Here is an 11,128-nt window from a genome sequence, read left to right as displayed (position 1 = left end):
TACACAAAACCCTGCCCTTACATCTGTGGAAGAATACAATTTTTAATTCTTGCTGATTTACTTGTTTTTTTTTTTTTTTTTTAAACCAGGCCATAAGCTCCTCAGAAGAGTGCATTTTGTACTCTCTGATTCCCCAGGTGGACAGCACAAAGAGGGGTCTCAGTAAATGTTGGCTGACAGAGCAGTACTTGAACAGTTCTCAACATTTATTATTATCTCTGTAAAGAATCTGCCTGCAATGCAGGAGACCTCGGTTCTATCCCTGGGTCAGGAATATTCCCTGGGGAAGGAAATGGCAACCAACTCCAGTATTCTTGCCTGGAGAATTCCATGGACAGAGGAGCCTGGCAGGCTACAGTCCATGCGGTCGCAGAGTCGGACACGACTAAGCAACTAACACACATACTGCAATTTTTTATTACTTACCACAAAGCAGCAAACAAATACATCCAACATGGTACTGTACATATGTCAAGGTTTCAACCAGGCAAAAAATTATGCATGCAGGAGGGCGGGAAATAAAAAGGGCGCGGGGTAGCAGGTGGTGGGGTGGATGCCTATGATCGTTTGGGAAGGCACAACTGTGGGTATCTTTTATTTTTCTCTGTAATGTTCTAATATAAAGCTGTCACTGCTAAATAAGAGTGTAGAACCATCAGGTTCCAAAACGTCAACAACTTTGTCATTTGCCGCACGGGCCGCTGATTGGCCACACTTTGGAGTTCCTTAGAAATGAAGAGTCTCAGAGCTCACCCCCAGATCCGCAGCGTTAGAACCCGCATTTTGGCGAGATCCCCCTGTGATTTTGTACGCGCATTGAAATTTGCGAAGAACGCTCAACGCTCATCCTCTGATAAATTTACGGTCGTTTATGCAAAGATTCCCAGGACAACACGATAAAAGAAGCGTATTCACATCTCTGCCCTTGCTTTCTGCGTCTCTTGAGCCCCTTCCAGCAATCTTGAGGGGGTAGTGGGCTGGGAACAGCGGAGTCGCCGCGCGGGTCCCGCCGCGCATCACTGCAGGGCCGCCGGCCGCAGCCTCCAGGCCCGTGGCGCTTCGTCTCCCCGCGCCGGGCTCGGTGGCGCGCGCCTGTAATCCCAGCTTCTTGGGAGGCTGAGGTCGGCGGATCGTGGGTGCCCGGGGGTTCGGGACTCCGGCGCTGTGTAGAGCGGGCGTCCGCACTGGGCCCGGCACCAACATGGGGCTTCCGGGGGAGCCCGGGGGTACCAGGTTGTCTAAGGAGGGGGGGACCCGGCCCAGGCCGGACACGGAGCAGGTCAAACTCCCCGTGCTGGGCGGCGGTGGGACCGCGCCTGCGAGCAGTGCCTGCAGTTCTGCCCGGACATCCGACGAGACCCGGTCTCTTTTGTTCACCTTCCCTTTACAGGATTTTCTCTTAAAAAAAAAAAAAAAAAATTCATTTTTCGCCAGCATTATTCTCTCACACAGCCAACCACCTGACTTCAGGGCGGTGCGCATACTGCTGTTAAAAGATAAATTGAGGCATCTTAAATTTTAAAAAAGACTTTATTTGAGCAAACATCGATGCCAGTGGAGCAGCATCCAATCTAGCGGATAGGTAGGAGCTCCGAGGAGCTGTATAAAATGGAAGGCCCTAGTAGACAGAAGTGAGCAGGAACAAGGAAGTTATATTAGGGAAAAAAGATGATTAGTTATTGCTAAATTTCTTTCCTTTAGGGGATGGCAGGAGTTAGATTATCTAACTAATACTGATCAGGTAATTCCTGATTGACTGGTTTTACATTATATTTCCAGGTGGGCAAAAACGCTAATTATGTCCGGACTTGGTGACAATGAGGCTTAGCATAAATGACTGCCTTGACTTTTTTTTTTAAACACTACCTGTTTGCTTTATCTTTAAATGTTGCACACAGGGGTAGGGTGGTACAGTCAGGCAAACTGGAAGAAACTCTTCTTAATGACTTATTATCCTGGGGATTTCTCCACTCTGCAATTGGCCTTCCCCAAAACAGTAAGGCTATATTGCATTTTGTAAATACTGCTTCATTATATTGCATTACCTGACAAGTGTATAATCCAAGACAGATGTGCAACAGGTCTGAACTTCAGGTTATTTTCAGGAACTTCTCACTCAAAAACCTATACACAAAAGTTCTTCCTCGACTGGACAGAAGACCTGAAGAGACATTTCACCAAAGCAGATATATAAATAGCAAATACACACAAGAAAAATTTTCAACATCATTAACCACTAGGGAAATGCAAATTACAAGCACAAAGAGATGTCACTAGATACCTATCAGAAGAGCTACAATAAAACTAGTAACAATGCCAAAGGTTGATGAGGCTATATATGTTGCTGATAGGAATGTAATATGGTGCAACCACTTTGGGAAACACTTTGTCAGTTTCTGTAAAAACTAAATATGCAAGTACCATGCTACCCAACAGTTGCACTCCTGAACATATATCCCAGAGAAATGATGACTGATGTTTACATAAAAATTATCCTCAAGTGTTTATAGTATATTTACTCATACTAATAGAAACCTGGAAACAACCCAAATGTCCTTCAGTGGAGAATGTTCAAACTGTGGTGAATAATATACAGAATACTATTCAGTAATAAGAAGGAATGAGCTGTGAAAGATTCAACACCTTAGATGAATCTCCAGAATATTACAGTGAGTGCAAAAAGCCAGCCCCAGTAGATTATATTGTATATATGGTTCTATTTATATAACATTCTCGAAATTGCAAAGTTGTAGAAATGGAAAGTAGATTAGTGGTTGCCAGATGTTAGGGTGGGGGTGAGTAAGAGGTCAGCGGCTATAAAAGGGCAACCTGAGGACCCTGATGGTGATGGAAATGTTGTGTACCTTGACTTTAGCAATATCAGTACCCTGCTCCTGATATTGCATTATAATTTTGCAATGTGTCACCATTGGGGGCAACTCAGTAAAGCCTACATGAGATCTTTCTTCATTATTTCTTATAACTGAATGTGAACTTATAATTATCTAAAAGTTAAAAATGAATTTTAAAAAGACAGAGGTCAGAACACTGAGAAGTAGCCATTTCTAAAAAGAGTCCTTAGAAGTGGGAGAGAGGGAAGATGGAAACAGCCGTCAGAGAGCACAGAGAAGAAAAGGTCCAAGGAAGAGTGTGTCATGAAGGAAGTGTCGTCAATAGTTTGCATTCTGCACAAAATTAAGTTTAGGGGGAAAGAAAAGCCAAAGCATTAGAAACTTGAGTGGCTGATGGTAATGTTTTCTTAGGATTGGAAGGCAGATGTAAGCTGATGAGCAATTAAGGCAAGGAAGCGGAGACAAATACTGTTCCTGACACAAGTTTGGTGGTGAGTGGAAGGAAAGCCTCTGGGGAAGAAGCCTGAGGGCGAAACAGGAGGGCTTGTGTTCGCTTCTTCTTGTCTAAAGATGAGGATTAGGCATTTTGTAGTCTGAAGAGAGGCAGGTAAGAGGGAGAGAGATCAGACACAAGGGTAGAATGGAATTTAGGAGAAGGTTGTCAAAAGCTCAGATGGAGTGTTAATTAACCTTGGAAATGAGAGAAAACTTTCCCTGAGTAGGAAGAGGTTGGAATATGTGAAGAACCAGAAAATTAGGAGATAGGGAAAAAGGAAACCACTGGAGTATCATGACTGTTCTTTCTTTCAAGGCTCTGGCTCAGTTTACCAGGCACCCTGCCCCACACTCTCTTTCAGCCAGGAGCCACCTCTTCAATTCAACTCAGATGACTTCATTTTCTAGGAAACTTTCTTCAGTTCTCCTGCCTTGCCTCTCTCTTTCTCTTCAGAATTGCATAGGAGTCCAGTTATTAAATAAATTTTTATTGAAGGAAAATGACGTCAAGAAAAAAATGTAATTGATATTCCTCATATTAAACTTCTCTTTTTCATATCTACCTGGGAGACTGGTGTCCTTTGCGTTAGAACCTGGCAGAGAATAAGATTAGGGGGAAAGGGGGAATCATTAAGTAGAAATGAACGGGAGAAAGTGGAGTCCCCTTGATTTTGAGTTACGGTTGCTGGACTAATTCCGTGGGAATGAAGAAGGCGTAGGTTTGAAGAAAGAGGAGCATAGCATTAAATAGAACAGAATCCGAACAAGAAAGAAGATACACACTAAGTATTACAAAAAAGAAGGGAAAGTGATTTTCCTTTAGCACATTTGGATCTACTTCCATTTAGTGAAATGTAGAAGTCCGTCCCTAGGTTTCTCCGACTGGAAGAATCGTCTTATTGCACAACACCCTTGTGTCTTCCTTTATGAATCTGAGAAAAAAAAAGGTCGCCTGTTTCTTTGGTTCTGTGGGTATTTTGTTTACATTAGTACATTCAATATTTTAATAAATATTAAAATGAGCCGTTCGTTTGCCGAAACCCGGGATCGAACCAGGGACCTTTAGATCTTCAGTCTAACGCTCTCCCAACTGAGCTATTTCGGCTCCGCCCACGCGACCTTAAAATAATGTGTAATGGCTTTATTCTCTGTCCTTTTAGTCACTACTTATTATGAATTTGTTTGATAAACATCACGATAAGTACTTTGAGGAAGTCAAAGATAAATTTAAAAAGGACTTTCATCTTCTAATGGCTCATCAATTTATAAGGAGAAAGATAAGACAATTACAAATTAATGTTTTAAGAACTGCTGTAATTATTTCGTTAAATCTTCAATTTATTCCCGAGTAAATCCACAGGTCTGGAGCAGGGAAAGAGACTCTATGAATCTACATGCCCCGATTTCTTCTTCTTCGGCGTTGCCACATCTTCCTCTCTTCCATATTTTATTGGCTGGTGCGGACAGGAGGTCCTTGTAAAAACGAAAGTGATCCTTTGCAGTGCCACTTCGTACCTACGAAGCATTAGCCTCGTAGATCTTTCTTGAAAACTTTCCATCACCTTCCCTGGTGGTCTAGTGGTTAGGATTCGGCGCTCTCACCGCCGCGGCCCGGGTTCGATTCCCGGTCAGGGAATAGGTAACGTTTTCTTTTTTCTTTTCTTTTTTTTTAAAAAAACTACCAGTGTTCCCGCATAGGGGAAACTTTAGAAGTGTGTACAAGCTAACGTTTAATTTTCATATGAAACATTTTCGGTTTAGAAGCCCTGCAATGGTTTTGATATTCCAAGCTCAAAATGACAAATGATGTAAATTTCAGCGGTTTACAAAAAAATGGGTAAATGAGTTAGTTACTTCTCATTGATCAAAAAGCTGTCCACTATTCCTAAATGCTTCAAAATTTTAATTTATTCGATTGGATGATCCAGTGAGAGGGAAATTTTGGAGGCAATTGATTAGCTTTAGGAGTTGATCGAGATTAGCATAACATAAAGAAAAAACAGTTACGAATGAAGATGAAAGAAATCGAGAAGCTATTTTCTGGACGTTTGTCTTCGCTGGTTGTGGGCGAGTTTCTGAATCCGGGAGAGCAGCTGGAATTTTGAAAAGCACTCTCTATGGTGGATTTTCTAGTTTCACTGCTTTGGGAGAAAGGAGATCGCCCGAGAAATACTGGAAGGGTAATTGAATTTTGGGCCTAGGCGAGCTCCAGACTGCCTGATCTCCCCAGCGCCTCCACCTCTCTTTAGCTATGAATTTACAGTTTGTCTGGGGTTTGCTAAGAAAGAAAATAGGGGAAGGCTAGATCATTAAAGGAAAACTGTCAAAAACTAAGAAACAGGCAAACAAAGTATTGAACATGTTGGAATGCGCACCTAAGAAATTTACTGAAAACTATTTGAGGAAAGGCAGATCCTGTTATTCTCCTGACTTTTGACAGTTTCATGCCTTTGCAATAACTGCCTTCTGTCTGAGAGTACTGAGGCACGAATCTTTGTTACCTGGTTTGTCTAAATAACATTCACAGGTGTATTGCTTACTATTTCCTTCTCATTTCTTATAGAGGTTCACTGTGCATTTGAACTCTTCACAAGTTTCCAAATAGAAATTGTGGTGTCCCTGATCTTACTCTACAAACAGATGGTGTTTTTATATCATGTTAAATTGAAACAGTAGTACTCTTTCTAGCTAACAGCACATTTCCTGCTCTCCCCCAACCCCCAAATATAAATTCCCAAATTTTAAAACCTCTTTGAACTGGGACACTCCTTTGTTATTTTGCCAATACTCTTATGTTAATACATTTTAACATCTATGTAATATCAATTTATGTAAGAAATTTTATTTTTCTATAAGCATAAAAGTAGTATCTTGTTGAATTTCTCTGTATACGGAAGCTGTTCTGTGTTTTTTTGCTTAATGTTTCACAGGGAATCAACCTATAGGCCTGATGGCAAATACCTCTTGAACAACATCTTCTTTTAATGATGTCATATTTTGTCTCCTCTCTATGTAGCAAGAATCTTTTGCTTCATTTCTTTTTAATATCTGTTTTTTTAGAGAGGAATCTGGGTAGAACCCTTAAATGTGTTTAATGCTTTTCTAAATATTAAAACTTTTCAACACAAACTTAACTAGATTAGAGACAAAGGACTCTTATTTGAAAGCTACCTGAATTTTCTTCTCTTGCATGGAGATCATTTCTTCTTCACCTCTTTCTCTCTGCTTCCATTTCTCACTCCTTCATGAATCTCCATCTTCCCTCCAGGAGAGGGCCTGTTGGAGGAAAGGGGTTGCAGGTTCAATCTTGAACCTGGCCCCCTCCACCCAAACTTTCCCTGTTACACTTCTCACCAGGCCTGTCTCACTCCAACATGCATTCCTCAGTGCATTCATAAATTCTTCCAACCAGGCCTTTCCAGATCTATGCTAAGTTAGCTCTTCCAACTAAATGTGAACGCAGCCCTCCTGCATTTACAGCCCTGAGTTATAATTACCTGATGAATGTTTGCCTTCCCTGGTAGTTTTGAGGGTGAGGATAGCACTGGTCAAATGTTTCTACTGAATACTCAGTGTACAGCTTAGCGCCCGGGGGCCCAGGAACAATACTTGTTGAATGAATGAGTGGGCTCCTGATGCCCAATCTTTGATATAGTCAGTTAATCTCAATTTATTTCTTCAATTTTCTTTTTTCCCCTTGATAGCTTACCATGTAGAAATGCAAACCCCGGAAACAGAAAACTGGTCTCTGAATTGATGCCTTTGATGGATCAAGATGACGTTGATGAAGTATTAAACTAGTTAGTACCTAGCAGGAGGATATCTTTGCTCTTTGTCTTTGAGGGTTAAAGTTGTCACAAAGTGGTCAGCTTCCATCAAATTATGTCCGTATTGCCATCCAGAACTGGTGGGAGTACATATTAATAATACTGATAGTGGAGGGGAGTCTACTGGTGTTGTGAGGGAGAGGCCTTGGAAAGACACAGCAGATGAGAAAAGAGGTTCCTAGCTTGGGATATTGGAGAAGGCAATGGCACCCCACTCCAGTACTCTTGCTTGGAAAATCCCATGGACGGAGGAGCCTGGGAGGCTGCAGTCCATGGGGTTGCTAAGAGTCGGACACGACTGAGCGACTTCACTTTCACTTTTCACTTTAATGCACTGGAGAAGGAAATGGCAACCCGCTCCAGTGTTCTTGCCTGGAGAATCCCAGGGATGGGGGAGCCTGGTGGGCTGCCGTCTATGGGGTCACACAGAGTCGGACACGACTGAAGTGAGCTAGCAGCAGCAGCAGCAGCTTGGGATATATGGAGAAACTAGGGAAAAAAGCTTTAGGAAGAGTAGGGGGGGTGACTATGTTGCTTTTGCTCTATTGAGAATTCTTTTTCTTAGTGATTATCCTAAGGTAATCTCCTTAGAAAATAACGCCTGGTAATTGCTAAAGTATTGCAGCTAAGGATAATGCATGTATGCATCCTAAGTGACTTCAGTCGTGTCTGACTCTTTGCGACACCATGGACTGCAGCCCACCAGGCTACTCCTCTGTCCATGGGATTCTCCAGGCCTGAATACTGGAGTGGGTTGCCATGCCCTTCTCCAGGGGATCTTCCCGTTCCAGGGATGGAACCCGCGTCTGTTTATAGTTTTGATTGAAACCTTGGCGTTTCAAAATGAACCGCCCAATGCCTTTGGTCCTGGGGGCATTTCTGCGGAGACCGCGTTCGTCCTGAGGACTGGGCTCTCTGCTCCTTTCGTCGGGTTGTCTTTCCCCTCTAGCGTCCCCTCATCCAAAACCACTCCTGGACTCTCAGCTCTGTCGCGGCTGCGCGGGACATCACCGTCCACCGCGGACCCGCAACCCATACGACCACCTGCAGCTCTTTCCTCCCGGGTTGGTTACAAACGGGCGGGCGGCTCGGATCCCCTGGTTTCCTTCCCCGCTACTCCCAACTGTGGGGAAGGAGGGTATCAGGGATCAGGCTGGGTGGTGGTTGAACGCTAGGCAGAAATTCTATGGCAGTATTGGTGAGGAAAACGCCAGGTAGGAGTCCTAGGCGGGGAGACTTGACGGAACCGTAAGGGGAAGACTATCACTCTTAGGGAAAATGATGAAAAAAAAGACAGACCGGAAGAGGTAGCGTGGCCGAGCGGTCTAAGGCGCTGGATTAAGGCTCCAGTCTCTTCGGGGGCGTGGGTTCGAATCCCACCGCTGCCAGGGCTGTTTTCTTTATTGGGAGACAGCCTGATAGACGAATTTTCTTCATACTCGAAATGGGCAGTTCTAATATCCTACAAAGTTAGTCCTTATCTCCCCCCGTTTTGACTTCTGTTTTCCCAAGGGCCATAGGTAACTACCTCAGAACAATGCTCAACGGAAAGCATGCGCTCGAATAATCTATTTGTCTACATGTTGTTGTTCAGTCTATCTATTTGAGCGGCCAGTGTATTTTCGGCATCATTCTAGGCCCTGAGAATGCAACAATCAATAACATAAACAAAAAGTGCTTTTATGCATACAATCCTTATTACAAACAAATGAATGGATGTCAGACTCCTGGGAATGCCCTGCAATTCAATATAGATACTGCCAATGCCTCCGAGGGAATAATTTATGCTCAAAATAGTCACTATCCTTTCTCCAGCCTCTCTCAGCTCAGTTACTTCGTGTCCTTCTCTAATTTGGAAATACTTATAGTATGGGAATGGAGAAAAGTATCAAAATCGTCTTTTTTCAGGGCCTTGTTTGAAAAATCTTTTCTTGACCCGAGGGCATACAAACATTTTCCGAAATTTACAACGATATAGCAGAGTTGAGTCTATCCTAATTTCCCTGGAAGAGGAACTGACAATCCACTCTACAATTCTTGCTTTTCAAATCGCATGGACAGAGGAGCCTGATGGGCTACAGTTCCCGGGCTCTAAAAAGAGTCAGACACAACTGAGTGACTGAGCATTCACCCCTCTTTGCTGCTGCTGCTGCTGCTGCTAAGTCGCTTCAGTCGTGTCCGACTCTGTACGACCCCATAGACAGCAGCCCGCCAGACTCTCCCCTCCCTGGGATTCTCCAGGCAAGAACCCTGGAGTGGGTTGCCATTTCCTTCTCCAATGCATGAAAGTGAAAAGTGCAAGTTGCTCAGTTGTGTCTGACTCTTAGAGACCCCATGGACTGCAGCCTACCAGGCTCCTCCATCCATGGAATTTTCCAGGCAAGAATACTGGAGTGGGGTGCCATTGCCTTCTCTGTCACCCAACTTTAGGATTCTTTGAAAATGTACTGACTTTTCCACAGGTAAAGTATCTGAAACTTTTTCAGCGTCTTTTCATCATGTTCATTTTCAGTGTTTAGAGGATATCAAAAGATTCCTGGAGTTTGAGCTAGTAATTTGGGGATTTTTAACTGCAGGACTGGAAGTCAGTTGGGAGTTTTAAAGGCAGCTATACTCCTGAAGTGAACAAAATATTGTAAATCAACGATACTTCAATAAAAACAAATAAAGCCAGGTGTCACGATCATAGGACTGTTTTAGGGAGACAATGGTCATGTTGAAGATGGATTCATGAGGATGAAGTCTACTCTATTTGGGCTCAATACAGAGGTTGCTCAGCTTTCACAGGTGAATGTCAGGCTTGCCACCTCTTTCAGTTAACCAGCGTTTGAAAGATATGACTCTGCAGTCAATAACACAAAACAGCAACACTCCAGGATTGTCCAGAATTTAAACTGGAATTGAAACTTTGCCAGATTCTGTTAGAAGATGGACTAAAGAAGCGACATGAAAGGATGCACTTGAGGGTCCTCATGATGGGCTAAGGACTTCTGAGTCCAAAATCTAAATGCACATCATAATTTGCAGGTAAAATAAACATCCTGAACATGTATATACATTTTACAACAACATATATGACGTTGTAATTAACAAAACCTCAGATTTTCTGGAGAACATGACAACATTTTGCCATCAAGCAATAAAGTACAACTACTTGTAGTATGTGTATACATGAGGGAGAGGATGTTGGTGAAAAGTTTTCATCATCAAATAAGGGGTCTTCATACTCAAAAAAGACTGGAAAAGCACTATGAACTCTCCAGACACATCCTGAACTCTGTTCTTAAGTCACATTGTATCATCTGAAAGCCACATATACAGTTTCATCTTCCATAGAAACAATTTTAAAGTTAGAGCCTACATGTTTTCATCTCAGTTTTCTTCAACAAGCTATATAAGAAATGCCTGTATAAGGAACATGCTCTAATATCCTGTAGACACTGAACCTAAAGACCAATGTTTAATCTGTCTATTGTGTAATAAACCATGTAATTCCCTTTGGAATTTGTTACTAGAAAATTGTGTATCTTGGACTCTTTGTTCAATTAGATAAGTGTAACCATTTCCCAAAGTGTTTTCTGTGAAACAAGAGGGCGTGAAGGTGCTCCTCCAAACAGGATTCTTTTTGCCCTTCCCTTTGGGAAAGCAATGCTTCTTACAGTTCCTTTGTTTAAGATTTAGAAAGGACATCAGCATATTATAAACCCTGAGAAGTCTTTAAGGGAATAAAAATCCCCACCACCTAGCCAGCATTTCTTAAACTTGTTATTTTTAAAAAAACATTAGCTTGTAAAACACCTTTGACAAATACTGGATAACCCACTGCTCATCACTTTCTTGACCAGTCAGGGAACTGAGAACTAAATTTAATCCTCAGGTATGGTCATTATGACACATACTTGCATCCTCTTCTAGGATTTTCAATTTCTATCTTGGTAACCTTATTGAATGTGG

The 11,128-nt window shown here is 42.5% G+C and overlaps 3 non-coding genes across 3 annotated transcripts; 2 read left to right on the top strand and 1 right to left on the bottom strand.

Moving 5' to 3' along the window:
- Nucleotides 1-4,379: 4,379 nt before the first annotated feature.
- TRNAF-GAA (transfer RNA phenylalanine (anticodon GAA)) lies at nt 4,380-4,452 on the bottom strand. Its single transcript has one exon. It is a non-coding gene; the product is annotated as a tRNA-Phe (tRNA).
- A 459-nt stretch (nt 4,453-4,911) lies between these two features.
- On the top strand, nt 4,912-4,983 carry TRNAE-CUC (transfer RNA glutamic acid (anticodon CUC)). The gene has a single exon. It is a non-coding gene; the product is annotated as a tRNA-Glu (tRNA).
- A 3,497-nt stretch (nt 4,984-8,480) lies between these two features.
- TRNAL-AAG (transfer RNA leucine (anticodon AAG)) lies at nt 8,481-8,562 on the top strand. Its single transcript has one exon. It is a non-coding gene; the product is annotated as a tRNA-Leu (tRNA).
- Nucleotides 8,563-11,128: the final 2,566 nt, after the last annotated feature.

Source organism: Muntiacus reevesi, chromosome 20 (genome assembly GCF_963930625.1).
Source record: "Muntiacus reevesi chromosome 20, mMunRee1.1, whole genome shotgun sequence".
NCBI lineage: Eukaryota > Metazoa > Chordata > Mammalia > Artiodactyla > Cervidae > Muntiacus > Muntiacus reevesi.
Note: the sequence above shows the minus strand (reverse complement) of the source record. Positions and strands in the feature narration are given on the sequence as shown.